General features: G+C 48.5%; 1 protein-coding gene and 1 non-coding gene across 3 annotated transcripts in view; one reads left to right on the plus strand and one right to left on the minus strand.

Moving 5' to 3' along the window:
• The window catches only part of LOC139056422 (monocarboxylate transporter 12-B-like), a 141,515-nt gene that overhangs the window by 5,966 nt on the left and 118,969 nt on the right, over window positions 1-16,580 (plus strand). The gene's annotated exons all lie outside the window — the stretch shown is intronic.
• On the minus strand, window positions 14,737-14,809 carry TRNAT-CGU (transfer RNA threonine (anticodon CGU)). The gene has a single exon. It is a non-coding gene; the product is annotated as a tRNA-Thr (tRNA).

Genomic DNA, 16,580 nt, shown 5'->3' on the forward strand with positions numbered 1-16,580 from the left:
TTCAAACTGACCACTGTCATCTTGATTTTCCGAAGGCATTTGACAAAGTTTGTCACGCTTTTCTCGTTTATAATCTGTGCGTTTTCGGTTTACCTCAAAGTATTCTTCTAAGGCTGCAAAATTATCTAACTGACCATTCACAGAAAGTAATCATAAATGGAGCTGAATCTTCCACCACTCCTGTGTGATCCGGAGTACCACAGGGCTCTATTTTAGGGCCTGCTTTTTTTTAACCTATAATAATGATATTGGTTCTGGAATAACATAAAAAAATCAGGCTGTACGCTGGTGTCTGTGTTTAATACAGGGAAATTAAAAATGATTCAGACCGATTAGCTTTACAGTCAGATCTCCATATTATATCCCGTTGGTGTCAAAAGTAGCTTATGTCTCTAAATGTGGTGCTATATCCGTTTCACCAGAAAGCGTAACCCCATGCAATCAAATTATCACATTAAAAGTCATCCCCTCGCCACAGTTAACGAAGCTAAATACCTAGGAGTTACCTTTTCTTCAGATTTTTCATGGAATCGTCACGTTCAATTTATAACTGAGAAGGTAGGTCGCGTTCTTAACTTTATTAAAAGAAATTTCAAGGATGCTCCGCAAAACGTTATGGAAACACTATGTGTAACCAATGTCCGGCCTATCCATGAATATGCATGCGTTGTGTGGGACCGCCATTCACAGTATCTCATTAATAGTTTAGAACCTATCGAGAACCGCGCCGTTCGCTTTGTCACTAGTTGTAACCAATTTCCCATCAGCATCTCAGATATTAAACGTCGAATCAGCTGGGTGGACCTTTCCTTGCACCGTGAACGATTTCGCCTCGTGTTTTTGTGGGACGTAGTGTGCAATGAAATACCAGTAGATACTTACAGGCACCGAGTTACTGTCTGAGCGACGAGATTACATCTTAAAGAATACAGAATATTTTGCCCTCGCGGCTGTTTATAGGAACTCCTTTTTTTTCCGCGCACTATCAGTGAGTGGAACCGGCTGGTCCTGACGTTGTTGAAACTGCTGCTGATCGTTCAAATTTTTCCGATATGCTTACTCAGTACGTGTAGCTTGTTCTTTTTTGTGTCCAGTCATTGATGTTGCTTGTGTTTATTTATTACTTTGGTACAATGAAGTGTTTCTCTATCTTGCCACAGCTTTTCTGCAGTGCTCATCAGGACGCTGTATTTTATGCCTGTATTTATTCAATTTACTACTTTGGTGCTGTCAAGTGTTCCATTATTTTCCCTCGTCCCCCCTACTGTAATGCCACCAGGGCGATATGTACGCATTTGAATGAACAAATAAATAAATAAATAAATAAATAAATAAATAAATAAATAAATAAACTCTAAAGGTGTTTATTTGACAGAGCTCGGGAGCAGCGCAACGTCGACGGGCAGGGCAGTCACAGCTTCCAAGCACGAGAGCCGTTGCTGAGCAGGAGCGCTCGACCCACTAGCGTTTAGAGCCAGTAGCGCTGAACCCACTAGCGTCTCTCTTCGCTACAATCACCCCCCGGGAGCGAGAAGGGAGCCGTCCGGCGACCTAACAGCTCGTCACGATGAGCGGGTCGTAGTAACGCTTTAAACGGTCGACATGGACAATCTCTCGTCCACGGCGGCGCATGTTTTCAGATGGCTCAACTGGTTCGATGACATAGTTTACAGGAGATGCGCGTTCGAGAACACGGTAAGGGCCTTCATACTTAGGGACCAGTTTTGTTGAGAGGCCAGGGGCAGTTAAAGGGACTGAGAGCCACACGAGCGCTCCCGGATCGAAGGTGACCGTGGCAGTGGCGTCACCGCGAGTGCTCCTCTGGCGCTCTTGATCAGCGGAAGCAAAGACCCGTGCGAGGTCGCGGCACTCCTCTGCATGTCTGACCGGGGCAGAAATAGGGACGTACTCGGATGCATCCGGCCGGTACGGAAGAATGGTGTCGATGGTGTGCGAAGGGTGTCGACCATACAGCAAGAAATAGGGCGAAAATCTAGTGGTGCTCTGCGTAGCGGTATTATACGCGTAGGTGACGAATGGCCGAATGGCGTTCCAGTTCGTGTGGTCGGAGGCAACGTACATTGAAAGCATGTCGCCGAGCGTACGGTTGAAGCGTTCTGTGAGGCCATTCGTTTGAGGGTGGTACGCCGTAGTCGTACGATGAACAACGTGGTACTCTTTGAGAATCGCTTCAACTACTTCCGACAGGAAGACGCGTCCGCGATCGCTGAGCAATTCTTGAGGTGGACCATGCCGCAGAATTAATCGGCGAAGCAGGAATGATGCAACATCGCGCGCTGTAGCTGCTGCACTCTAAAAACTAAGAGAGTGCCGGGCACTCCCTTTGAGGGAGTAGCGGCTTGTCCCATATTTCACTCTCTTTTCGAGAGTAGATCGACCCTCTTTGAGAGAGAGTAGGTCAACTCCTGTTGACAGAGTTTTGTTACTCCGCCGCAAGGGATTGCTAGTACTCTTCTGCAGAGTGATAATACTCTTCCCACAGGGAGTGCTAGTACTCTTCCGCAGAGTGGTAATACTCTCACCGTAGGGGTAATGGCACTCCACCAGACCGAGTACTTCTACTCCCCCAAACAGAGTGCAACTACTCTTCCCAATACCTTCTTAGCGAAGTCCTGGCCACGCATGCAGGCAGGAAATCAGATCAAATTAGGGTCGCTGATACACCGTTCTCTAGGCGGCTCCTCAGACTCAGTGGCCCAATTCCAAGCGGCCTTCAGAATAGGCGTGAGCAATGTTATGCAGGATTTTAAAGTCATTTTTCCTGGCTATTTGCTGCCTACCATGAGTCGTGACGGCTCGTAATCGGCCTATGCGTATGTGTCCCGAACGCCACTGCGGAGAAAAAAAAGCTAATTCACATTTAATCCGCAAATATTTCGCATATTTCACAATCAGGAGACACATAATCTAATTAGAACACAATAGTCGACGGAATCACACACTTATGGAGAACCACATTGTTCTATACATCACGTGGATTCGAACCCACGTACACTCGCATCTATACAATTCAAAGCACACATCCTAACCATTATACCACAAAGCCACCACGCTCAGTCGTGTTGTTTTAGAGCTTATATACATAACAAATGTATTTGAGGAATCGGCTGCGGTGGTTGGAGTTTCTCTGCAGTGTGCTGTGCTGTTGTGTACTGGAATACGTTTGCGTTTGCATCATTTCCATTCCTTGCTACGACTAACGGAGGAATACAACGTAGACGACGACGTGAGAACTATTCACGGCTTGTCGTCACCCCAGGAAAATAACAAATGTGCCGTTCAGCTCACGATCGAGTGCTTTTCCAGTCCATGCATTATATGTTCTCCGAAATTACGCGGATACAAAGTATCGTGCCAACCATCCACGTATGTGAATTTAAGTCGCGCGTATACTGGTGAGCATTTCTGTTTATTTTTTCCGCCAGTTCCATTCGTATGTGGTCAACTGCGATGCCAGTACCAGGCATTTCGACGTGCCTCACGCTGCCGTGTAGGCGTTCTTTTCAGGTGCATTAGTTTAGAGTTTGGTTCAGTCCGCTGTGAGCTGTTGTCCTGCATTAGCAGCGGATCGTTAGCGTTTTGAAGAGCACGCATTCCAGCATTTGGAGACTGCTTATGCTGATAGCCGCGTCACATGCATTGGCACGCATGTTTAAATGAGTAATGTGTCCACTTGTTACGCGTGCACTGCTCGTATCCTGTGGCAGTGCTCGTTCTAAAAGCTTCGAAGACCATCTACATTCATACGTGTGTTCAATATATATGCACAGGATAGACTTGCCGGCTAGTTGGTTGAGCATTTTAGAAGAAACAGCGCAACACAAGGACGACGCAAAAACATGGACAACACCACGAAGCGCTGGTGTGGTCGATGCTTTTTTTCGTCCTGGTGTTAGCGCTGTTTCTTCTTCCACGATACACGCACACCACAGGTACGCGAAAGTTTAGGAGTATAGGGCGTTAACTTTGTTTTCCCCGTTTCCTCTCAGTGTCAATGGCACAATGCGTTGCCCGAAATAGCGCACGCTTACCCCCATATTCAGAAATGCATCATAACTTGAAGCCCATGCTTGACTTGATCTAAATGACGCAAGTCGTGAACGCACCAAAAGAAAGGCAGTGAGCGTCTGGGGGACGTTCGCACCAGGCGTCGTTTATATAAAGTCAAGCATGGGCTTTGTATTAATATACATTTCTGAATACGGGGGTTAGTCATCTACTTCTCACAGAAAATGTCGAAGAAACGCCCACCAAAACCAGGCACATTCGTAAACCTAACTAGGCAATACGAAGCTCCATAGAAAAAGAGTGGTATTAAAAGCTTTCAGTATTTTTCTTTACTCCAAAATGGTTGCGCTCTCGTGGTTTCAATGTACAGAGATGATGCAGCGTTAGCTAAAAAGCATGAATTTCCGAACTCCATGCCAAAATAAGCTTGTAAAATTATTTAGGTGCTAGAAACCAGGGTTTGTAGCGATCCTTGAAAACCCTTTATTTCTAAAATGCCATTTTCAAGGCATTGAAAAGCCTGGAATTTTTAGAAGTACTGGAAAGTCCTTAAATTTGTACACTTGGCTAGACATAGCAGACATTGCCAAGTGTTTTTTTTTTTCCCTTCTGTGACATTCTTCGCATGTCACAGAGAATTGTCTGTGGAGGTAATAGAAGGAAAGCGACATCCTTAAAGTTCAAATTACAAAGGAGCTGCAGATACCAGTTTTAGGCACATGGAACCGGCGACAAATGTACTTGGAGGAGCAGAAGCAGGAAGCTCAACGGTTGAGGCATTCAAAGAAAAGCCGTGATGAGTAAATTGAGAGCTACAGACACAATAAAAGATCACCTTTCTCTAGTGCTGTGTTGTTCCGCGATCTTGAGCGCGCGCGCGCGCGGTGGAGAACTCCGAGTGAAAAAGTAGAGCGCTCGCTACGCGTTCCTTTGAACTGCGGCGGCCTGTTCTCTTAGAAGCAAAACGATGTGTTCTTTGCTCAGCGTGCATGAATGATACATTGCCATGTTCGGGGCCAGCCACCTACAGTTGAAGCAGAAGATCACGCTACGTTTTGTTCTCTATTGCCGCAAGAGTAGAACTACTCTCTCTCTCTGAAGGGGGAGAGTGAAAAGCACATTTCACTCTCTCCTTGGTGAGAGAGTGAACAATGCATTTCACTCTCCTCGACATTTTGCGAGAGTAAAACGACGCTTTGAAGAGTGAACCGGCCGCTTCACTCCTGCGATACCCTTCCTAGTTTTTAGAGTGTGGGAGAGCGGCGGTTTCAGCGTATCGTGTAAGGTGATCTACTGCCACAATGGCCCAGCGGTTACCAGCCGACGTCAGGGGAAGTGGTCCATACAAATCGATGCCAACGCGCCCGAACGGCCGGGTAGGGCGGGGTAGAGGCTGCAGGCCAGCTGGCGAGAGGTGGGGTGAAGATTTTCGGCGCTGGCAGTCGGGGCATGAACGAATGAACTTTTGAATGTAGTTGTACATTCCTCGCCAGTAGTAGCGTCGTCGGAGGCGCTGGTAGGTTTTGAAAAGTCCCGAGTGCGCACACTGTGGATCAGAGTGGAATGATGCGCAGATTTCAGGACGCAGGCTTCGAGGTACAACTATTAACCACTGGCGGCCGTCAGAGGTGTGATCGCGTCGATGAAGCAGGTCGTCGCGAATGGCGAAATGGCGAGCTTGACGGCGCAATGCACGAGTGGTTGGCTGCGATGACGGATCAGCAAGGCAGTCTATGATGGAGGCAATCCAGGGGTCCTTGCGCTGCTCAGAAGCGATGGTCCGAATGTCGACGGAAGAAACGTCAAGCTGGGATATTGCGCAGCAGGCATTGTCGTCTGGCAAAGAAGAACGTGAGAGGGCGTCCGCATCAGCATGCTGGCGTCCGTTGCGGTACAGTACGCGGATATCGTAATCCTGTAAGCGAAGCGCCCAGCGGGCGAGACGACCTGAGGGATCCTTCAATGACGACAGCCAGCATAGTGCATGGTGGTCCGTGACGACATCAAATTGGCGACCATACAAATAGGGCCGGAACTTGGTAAGCGCCCAGATGATCGCCAGGCATTCTTTTTCCGTGACGGTGTAATTGGTCTCGGCTTTAGTAAGCATACGGCTTGCATATGCCACAACATATACAGGAAACCCTTCTTTGCGCTGCGCTAGGACGGCGCCGAGGCCAACACCGCTGGCATCAGCGTGTACCTCAATCGGTGCCGTTGGATCGTAGTGGCGCAAAAGGGGAGGAGACGTCAGCAAACGACGGAGCTTAGTGAACGCCTCGTCGCACTCGGACGACCACGAATGGAGAGGTCCGTTGCTGCCAAGGAGCTTCGTCAGGGGTGATATGACGGCGGCGAAATTGCGAATGAAGCGCCTGAAGTAGGAACACAAACCTACAAAACTGCGCAGTTCTTTGACGGACGTCGGTTTAGGAAATTCAGCTACGGCACGAAGTTCGGCTGGATCGGGGAGGATTCCATCCTTCGAGACGACATAACCTAGTATCGTGAGCTGCCGCTCTGCAAATCGGCACTTCTTTAGGTTCAGTTGAAGGCCAGAGTTCGCTAAGCAAGTCAAAACACGCTGTAGGCGTTGAAGGTGCGTGGTGAAGTCAGAGGCAAAAACAACAACGTCATCGAGATAACATAAGCACGTGAGATAAGCACGTGAGATAAATGATGAGCTAAATATTGAACATTTTTTGTCACGGGTGCAGTTCACTGACTGCGAGGAGCGGAGACTGAAATTGCCTCAGTGTGTATACATGTTGAGCGTCGTATACAATGCACCTTCCAAATATTTGACAAACCAATTTTCCTCTGCGTGGGACTCCTCATCAATAAAATGTGTGTGTTTTGACTGCTCAGAAATTTTCAGCCTCCCTTAATCAGGCCGCCTGGTGACCTGCAACGTAATATATTGTGCATGAAAAATACAGTGGGCCCATTTATTATAACTCACATGCTGACAAACATTTTTATTCACATTTCAAACATTTGTGATGTCTTCCTGCAATGACTATTTTGGTGCATGGTCCAATTGCTCATGCTGTTAAGAGAACTTGCAGACATGGGTTAAGGTAACTGGACAGGCCAGGACGATGTACTTGCTTTACATGGCAAGGCGAAGATTGTGGAATATCGGCAATTTAAAAAAATTGATTGTTTGATAGACGATTGAAATAGTTTTTCATTTGTTGCATAGAATAAAACATGGGCACGCGTCATCCCTGAGACTCAATTACATGTTTATTTATTTATTCATAATACCTTACAGGCTTACTGAAGGGCATTGAATCAGGGGGGTTACAGTTTGTACAGAAAAGAAAAAATGCAGCATCAAAAACAAAAAAGGGAAAAAAAGATGATAAAAAAGAGACCAAAAAATTAACAAGACAAAGCTTATACAAATAGGACAGTGGAACATGGTATACAGTGTTACCAAAGAGCGCATTCAGGTTACCACGAAAAGTTTCGGGGTTATAGACATGGATGCGATGTGACCCGGAAGACTTCCAATGTGCAATAACGAGTGGCAGTGATGATGAAGTGACTGAAGTTGTGTTTCTCGGGATGTATATGTTGTGCTGTAAATTATTTAGCATTTATTATGAAATGACTTGTACTGTTTGTTGTATATACTATATGACCCCCCCCCCCCCCCACTGTAATGCCACACTGGCGCTGTGGGTTCTGTATTAAATAAATAAATAAATAAATAAACGCCTGCGTTTTACCATGTATTCGCAGGAAACTGAGCGTGTTGTGAAGGCACCGTGACGTGCGCAAATGCGCATGAATTCACAGGCCGTGAGATATGTATTGGTATAAATTTACCTGTGAAATAGAGAGATGAGAGCTATCACGTGGCTAGTTTCTAATGACTGAAGTAAAATTTCTTTCTTAATTCAGGAAATGCGGGGAAAACAGTCACACTTTCGCGAGATGAATCTGGCTGTTCTATTCTGAACAGCTTCCACCATGCTGATAAGGTACTCCTGATATGGTGACCATGTGGACGAAGCAAATTCTAGTTGCAGACGAACGTAGGTTAAATATGCCAATTTCCGTATATTAGAAGGTGCGTTACGCAAGTTTCTACGCAGGTAACCGAGGGACTTAGAAGCTTTAGAACACGCTCATTCAAACGCTAATTCATTTCTGCGCACTGGAGGAGCACGCACACGTTCTTGCCGCGCTCCCCGATTCCGCCAACGTACGGCCGCTTCTTGCGCTGACATGCCATGACGGGTTCAAAGGACAAGTGCGATTCCAGCTGCCAGGCGTTCTTCGGAGGACAACAATTTCTCCGATGCTGTGGGCCTTCTGGCCGCCGCTTCCACTGCCAGTGCTTGGACATCGTTTACGAAGAGTACGAACTATATACGTCCATGGTATCGAGCACGTACAAGTGTTCCCAATGTACTAGACGCAGCGGGTGCGACAATACAGGGCTCACAATGCCGCCTGCAAGTGCCTCGCTGGACCAAGACGTCACCGCCTGCGATGGAACCTGCGGCCAACTTCGTGTCGTTGTACAGGCCCTGTGCGACAAAATCTCGTCACTTACAAATGTGGTTCTGGATCTGAAAAAGGGCAACAACAGCCTTCACTTGCAATTGCCCCGGAACACAGAGCTATTGCGCAAATGTACGCAGCAGCAGGAATGTGACGGAAACCAGGGCCCTCTTATGGCGCCTTCATCGACGTCCCGTTGATCACAGGCCGCAAGTCTACGTTTCCTATCCACAGATTTCGCGTCGGTCCGTGGAGAACAGCCCAGCGTCAAATCGGCACCCACTCCGGTGGGTGGGTCATCGCGGGAAGGAAATGTGCGGCTAGGCCTATAACATATTCAGTTCCGTCCTTCGACGAAGACGATGCAGTCGCTGGGGGGCAACTACTTCCAGCACGCTGGTTTCAGTGCTTGGAAGGCACTCGTTTTTCATGTCGCGCTTGGCCCCTTCGACAACTTGCGAGGAAATCTCTACTACGCTGGAACATTTTGTTGATGGTATTACTATATCATCGAGCGATGTTCAAGAGACGGGCCACCGCGAGAACGAAGATGAAGTTGGTCGCAGCTCTTAGCGCGAGCGAGGGTCGGCCTGGCTGTCTGGCTCCAGTGTAAATAACCTGTAAATAGCCTCTTTCTTCTGTGTCTTTTCACACGAAACATTCTGGTGGAGGTTAGCGATACCGCCCTCGCCACGGAACTGCGAAGTGGTCGACACATCGAGCTTGTCACCATGCCTCCCGGTGATGAGCCCGGCTTCGCAACGGCTTAGGCTTGACCGATTGCTCCAATCATCACGGTTGCCCCACATCGCGACGCTCATGTGTTCTCTGACCTGGAGGGACAGGACGTTGACGAATGGATCAAGCTGTATGAACACGCCAGTGCTATTAACAGGTGGGACCCAGCGATTATGCTCGCCAATGTCATCTTTTATCTCGGTGGCACACTACGTCTGCGGCACCAAACCCACGAAGACGAGATAGCCAGTTGGGACAGTTTCAAAGAAAATCTACGGGAACTGTTCAGCGACCCCTTTGGGCGCAAGGTTGCGCGAGAAAGGCTCTTGCGTCTCGTGTTCAGTCATCTACAGAGCCGTACGTTTCATACATCCTCGGCGTCTTGGCTCTACGCCGCAAAGCTGACGATAATATGTCCGATTCCGATAAAGTGGCACATGTGCAAAAAGGAATCACCGACGACGCTTTCAATTTGCTTGTTTTCGGCAACGTCTCGACTATCCACGCCATCATAAAGGAATGCCGTCGCCTTGAACAAGCGAAGAGTCACCCAACCACACACCATATCACGTAGCTAAGCAACACTGCTGCTACACCGATATGTGAGGGTCGACCACGTCAGACCACCACGTGTGACAACGTCTCCCGTATTGTTCGCCGCGAACTCGAGACCGCCTGTTCGCCAGCTATCTCCGCGACGCCTCCTGATCCGCCAGAAACCCCCATTGTGATGATTCAGGCCATCGGCAGACAAGAATTTCGGAACATGGGTCTCAACTACGTGTATTCCACGTCTCAACCCAGCGTTCCCAGTTCTCTAGCAGCCCTCCTCGTCCCCGACAGTCCTTTTTCTGACACGTTTCGCCGCAACTCATCCGAATGGTGTACCCCTGATGACAGACCAATCTGCTTCCACTGCTGTCGCATCGGCCACGTCGCTCGACACTGCCGCAACCGATGACCACCATATCCTTGGACATACGCCGCCGCTTATTCCAGCACCTTTGGACCTTCAGTTCCCTATACCATCCGCGATGAACGTACTGCCGCTGATGCTGCAGCTCCGAACCTTCGCTACAGCCGCTCGCCCTCACCTCGACGCCATCAGTCTCATTCACCCAAACCCCGTGGCTTCTATTCGCCGCCTATCGCCTCCCCGATCCAGCCATAAAACTAGGCACGGCAGCTTCTGGAGGTGAAGCTGCGTTGTCGACCCTGCCCTCAACTCAAACCCTCTGCTCACGTTACCTACCAACCAAAACCTTCTTGACGTTGACGTTGACGGCTGCCCTGCCACTGCACTCATCGATACAGGAGCACAATGTCCTATAATGAGGGCTGCCTTCCGACAACAGCTGAACAAGCTCTTCACTCCAGCGTCAGCACGTGTCGTCCGCGTTGTGGATGGCGGTACTGTGCCTATCATCGGCATGTGTACGGCACTTGTCAGAATCGCCGGCCGCCACACTCCTGTCCTCTTCACTGTAATTGCTCATTGACCCCACGGCCTCATTCTCGGCCTTGATTTTCTCTCCGCGCATTCGGCTGTTATTGACAGCTCTTTCAGTACCCTTCGCCTTGAATTGCCGATTCTCGCAGAACCTTCTGACGCACCCCAATGCCGCTTACGCCCCACCGTCTTTCTTCGCCTGCAGCCAAAGTCAATAGCCTAAATTGAACTTTTGTCTTCCCCACCAGTTCCTGATGGCGAGTACCTTATCACTCCTCTGCCCGACATTCCACTACATTATGACGGTACCGTGCCTCAAAGTATGCTTACTATTATTGCGAACCGTACTCGCATACCTATCTTTAACTTTGGGTTGGCAAAGCAAATTCTACCGCAAGGTATTTGCCTGGCCAACGTTGATTGTCTCGGCGACCAGCACGTGGCAGCGTTATCAACCGATGGTTCTCGCGAGCTTAGCTGGCCCCTCGCGCCAGCCTCGGGCGCCGATACCAACATAAAGAAAATGGTTGCGACGGACCTGTCCTATGCGCAGGCTGAAGACCTTTGCCAAGTATTATCGTCCTACCGAGATATTTTCGACTTCGACGATCGCCCTTTAGGCCAGACGCTCGCGGTCAAGCATCGGATTCTTACTGCCGATGCTATGCTTATTCACCGACGACCGTATCGAGTTTCTACGTCGGAACGCCGAGTAATTCTAAGTGAAGTGAACAAAATGCTAAATAAAAACATCATTGAGCCTTCTTGGAGTCGCTGGCCGTCACCTGTGGTGTTGGTTAAGAAGAAGGACGGGACGTGGCGCTTCTGTGCAGACTAACGTCATCTGAACATTCTAAGAAGGACGTCTACCCGCACCCACGTATAGACGACACCATTGACTGCCTGCACGGTTCGAGCTATTTTTCTTCTATTGATCTTCGTTCGGGAAACTGGCAGATTGCTGTTGAGGATATGCACAGAGAAAAAAACCGCGTTCATCACACCTGATGGCTATACCAATTTAAAGTAATGCCGTTTGGATTATACCCGCCCCTGCCACCTTTGAGCGCATGATGGGCTCCTTGCTCTAAGGTTTCAAATAGTCCACATGCGTCTGCTACCTCGACGACGTCGTCATCTTCTCGCCAACCTTCGACACTCACCTTGAGCGTCTAACAACTATACCTGATATATTTCGAAAGGCGAAGCTGCCACTTAACTCATCCAAATGTCGTGTTGGCTACCGCCAAATTACTCTTCTGGGACATCTCGTTGACGCTTCCGGTGTACAGCCTGATCCCGACAAAACTTGCGCTGTTTCCGGTTCCGGTTTCCGGTTCCGAAGACAGCCGCATATGTTCGAAGTTTTGTAGGTTTGTGTTCGTACTTTCATCGTTTTGTTCCAAATTTTGCGGCAGTTGCTAGACCCCTCAATAATCTTTTAAAGAAAGGCGTACAATTCTTGTGTGATACTTCAGAATCCGCCACCTTCTCTCGTCTCGTCACTCTTCTAATCTCACCACTCATTCTCGCCCACTTCGACCCTGATGCCCCTACAAAATTGCGTACAGATGCCAGCGGTCATGGCGTAGGTGCCGTCTTAGCCCAGCGTCAGCGTGGCCAGGATCGCGTTATTGTTTATGCGAGCAACCTCATAGCACCATTGGAGCGCAACTATTCCATTACGACCCTGACCTGCAGGCCAAGGTCATCGAGAGAGCTGAAGAAGCCGCCCGGGCCCAGGGGCTCGTGGCTGCCTAACAACAAGGTCATCCGTCAATACCTTGTTTTCAAATAAAGTCTTTACTCACTCACTCATTACGAAACTAGATTACCTTGTTGTTGTCTGGGTGGTTTCGAAGTTCCGTCTTTACCTTCATGTTTGCTCTTTTTCTGCAGTCACTGACCATCATGCTCTCTGCTGGCTCTCAACACCAAAAGACCCTACAGGCCGGCTTGGTCGATGGGCTTTGAGGCTAGAAGAATTTTCATATTCCGTGGCGTAGAAGTCTGGCTGCCTGCACCAATACGCTGACTGCTTGTCGCGTTACCCTGTTGACGACTTTGACTCCTCCAATATTGCCAGTGCTTCTCGCTTATTCTCTGTATCACAGCTACTTCATCTCGCCGACGAGCATCGTCGTGACGCCTACATCAGAGCACTCATAGACCGTTTTGAACACTGTCCGGTTGATCATGCTCTACGCCTGTCCGTCCTCCGCCACGGTACCCTGTGTCGTCGTAACCTTCATCCGGACGACTCTGAGTTCCTACTTGTAATACCTAAACACCTCCGCTCCACCGTTCTAGAAGAGTTTCACGATGCATCAACGGCAGGACACCTCGGCGTACCTCGAAGCTATGACCGTGTAGGTCCCCGTTTTTTCTGGCCGGGCCTTGCCCGTTCCGTACGGCGTTACGTCGCAGCTTGTGAACTTTGCCAACGACGCAAGAAGCCTTCCCAGCTCCCCGCCTGAAGCAGCTCGACATCCCTGCTGAGCCCTTCCATCGTGTCGGCTTAGACCTTCTCGGCCCATTTCCGGAATCTACATCAGGAAACAGGTGGGTTGCAGTCGGGGCGGACTACGCGACCCGCTACGCCGTAACCCGTGCTCTTCCGACTAGTTGCGCAACTGATGTTGTGGACTCCCTCCTACATGATTTAATTTCGGTGCATGGTGCTCCGCGTCAATTGTTAACAGACCGTGACCGTACGTTTTTGGCCAACGTCATTGATGACATAATGCGTGCCTGCTTAATACAGCGTACATTTAACACCTCCTACAACCCCCAAACGAATGGCCTCACTGAGCGTTTGAACCGCACCCTTACAGACATGCTATCCAAATACGTTTCAGACGACCACCGTGACTGGGACCTCCCTATACCTTACATTACCTTCGCCTACAACTCTTCCCGTCTCAAAACGGCTGGCTTTTCCCCGTTTTAACTTTTGTACGGTCGAGAACCGACGCTACCACTGGACACTGTGCTTCCGTCCGCCGCTTCAACTAGCGATTATGCCCGTGATGCTATCGCCCATGGTGACCATGCTCGCCAACTTGCACGCCCTCGTCTACAAGTGTCTCAAGACAAGCAGAAGCAACCCTATGACCTCCGTCACCGTGACGTCCATGTTGTGCCTGGAACCCTCGTGTTGCTTTGGTCACCATCGCGTAAAGTCGGCCTTTGTGGAACAACTACTTTCCTGTTACACAGGCCCATATCGCGTTCTCCGCCAAGTGACCGATGTCACCTATGAAATCGTTCTAGCCATGCCCACTACGTCCTCCGCTGTGACAGTCACTGACATTGTCCACGTCGCCCGACTCAAGCCCTACTCTCCACGCGCCTTGGATATTTAGCAGCACCGTGACGGCGCTTTTGCCAACGGGGAGGGGGGGGGAGGGTAGTATTACGATATCGTCGGGCGATGGGCAAGAGACGCCCCGCCAGGAGAACGAAAATGAAGTTGGTCGCAGCTCTTAGCGCGAGCGAGGTTTGGCCTGGCTGTCTGGTTCCATTGCAAATGACCTGCAAATAGCCTCGTTCGTCTGTGTCTTTCTACACGTAAGAATATGCTCTACCAACTGAGCTACCGCTGGCGCCGTCTTCACATCCATTTTCTTGGTTATGTAGGTGTTACGACTAGGAACAACACTGAGAGTGTTAGCCAGCGCCACCGCTCATAAATCTTGGTGGTGGATGTGGAACATCCTCTCTGCCGCAGGCGTCATGACCACGCGATCTTTTTTTCACTGAAGGCAACTGGTCAGAAAACCCACACGTGCTACCTGAAGCCATCAATGTTGCCGGATTCGAGACCCTCGTTATTCAGTGAACGAGAAGAAAGGAGGTTTAGCCGAGGGGAGCGATTTTTTTATTAGTCATATCATAAGAAGCCAGCAAACACCGACACCAAGGGTCACATAGAGGAAATTACTTGCGCTTAATAAAGAAACGATAAATTATTGGAAATGAAAGTGGATGAAGAAACAACTTGCCGCAGGTGGGGAACGATCCCACAACATTCGCATTACGCGTGCGATGCTCAACCAATTGAGCTACCGCGGCACCGTTTCCCGTTCCACTTTCTTGGGCATTTATGTTTTCCTAGTAGAACCCTGAGAGTTTTAGCCAGCACCACCAGTTGCAGACATTGGCGGCGGATATGGAACACCCTCTCTGCTGTAGGCGTCACAAGGACGTGATTTTTTTTCGGGCAAAGGCAACTGGTCAATAAACCCACACGCGCTACCTCAAGTCATCAATGTTGCCGGATTCGGGACCCTCGTTATGTAATGAACGAGGAGAAAGGGGATTAACCGAGGGGCCGTATGTTTATTAATCATATCATAAGAAGCCAATAAAGACACCAAGGACAACACATTGGAAATTCCTTGTTTGCAATAACTGAAATAAAAAATATAAATTAATGGGAATGAAAGTGGATGAAAAACAACTTGCAGCAGATGGGGAACGATCCAACGGCTTCGGATACGCGTGCGATGCTCTAGCAATTAACCTCCACTTTCTGGAGTATTTATCTGCTACTAGTCCATTACTCCGGCCCATTATTATATAATTTCTTAATATCAGTTAATAAGTACAATTAATTTCCCCTGTGTTGTCCTTGGTGTCTTTGTTTGTAGGCTTCTTATGACATGATTAATAAAAACCGAGTCCCGCGATCAACGCCCTTTCTTCTCGTTCATTACACAACGAGGCTCTCCAATCCGCAACATTGATACCTTCAGGTAGCACGTGTGGATTTACTGACCAGTTGCCTTCACCCCAAAAAAGGTCACGTAGTCGTGACGCCTGCGGCAAAAAGGGTGTTTCACATCCGCCGCCAAGGTTTCCGAGTGATGGCGCTGGGAAACACTCCCAGTGTTAGCTATTGTAGTAGCACATAAATACCCCAGAAAGTGGATGGGAAGACGGCGCCATGGTAGCTCGTTTGGTAGAGCATCACACGCGTAATGCGAAGACGCGGAATCGTTCCCCACCTGCGGCAAGTTGTTTTTTCATCCACTTTCATTCCCATTAATTTGTAATTTCCTTATTTCAATTAGTAAGTCCAAGTAATTTCCCTTGTGTTGTCCTTGGTGTTTTTGTTAACTTCTTATGATGTGATTAATAAAATTAGGGCCCATCAGTTAATCCCGTTTCTTCTCGTTCAATGTGATAAAGTGCAGGTTAATAAATAGGTAAAGGGCTTAGAATAAATAAGCGTTAGCTATACACAGCATTGTTCACAGTCATGCTGGCAACTCTGTCACTATTTTTGCTTTGACTGAAACAACCAAAGAAAAATGCCACACAAGCCATGCTCCCTCTGTTGAAAGGCTGCTGTCTGGCATCACCTGGACCTCCTTCAAGACAGGAGCAAGTTTGATTCAATGTGGACAGTTAAAATTGGTGAAACCACTGTTCTCCATTACAGAACCTAGAGAGCCGTTTTCATGACGGAAATTTTGTGGAAGGGCTGTTCCTCGAGTTGAGCAGTAAGTGCACTTGAGCATCAGTGGCGTAGCCAGAAATTTCGTTCGGGGGAGGGGGGGCTCACATTCCAACTCAGCGTGCTCCTTATAGAATTTGTCGAGGGATAAAATACATTAATGATAATAACTTCATTATTTTGCAAAGATGCTGCAAACGAAGTCTTGAGCGCTACGCACTGTAAAGAAATGTAAAATATGTATCTTTTCATAAAAGAATATATTCGCATGTCCCACAAATATTGTGCCAGAAATCACTGATATCATTGTATCCATCGTTGTTGTCTATTTAAAAGATTATATCACATGAACTTTAGAACTATATTAGTTCGAAACCAGCAAAG

This window comes from Dermacentor albipictus, chromosome 2 (genome assembly GCF_038994185.2).
Source record: "Dermacentor albipictus isolate Rhodes 1998 colony chromosome 2, USDA_Dalb.pri_finalv2, whole genome shotgun sequence".
Classification (NCBI taxonomy): domain Eukaryota; kingdom Metazoa; phylum Arthropoda; class Arachnida; order Ixodida; family Ixodidae; genus Dermacentor; species Dermacentor albipictus.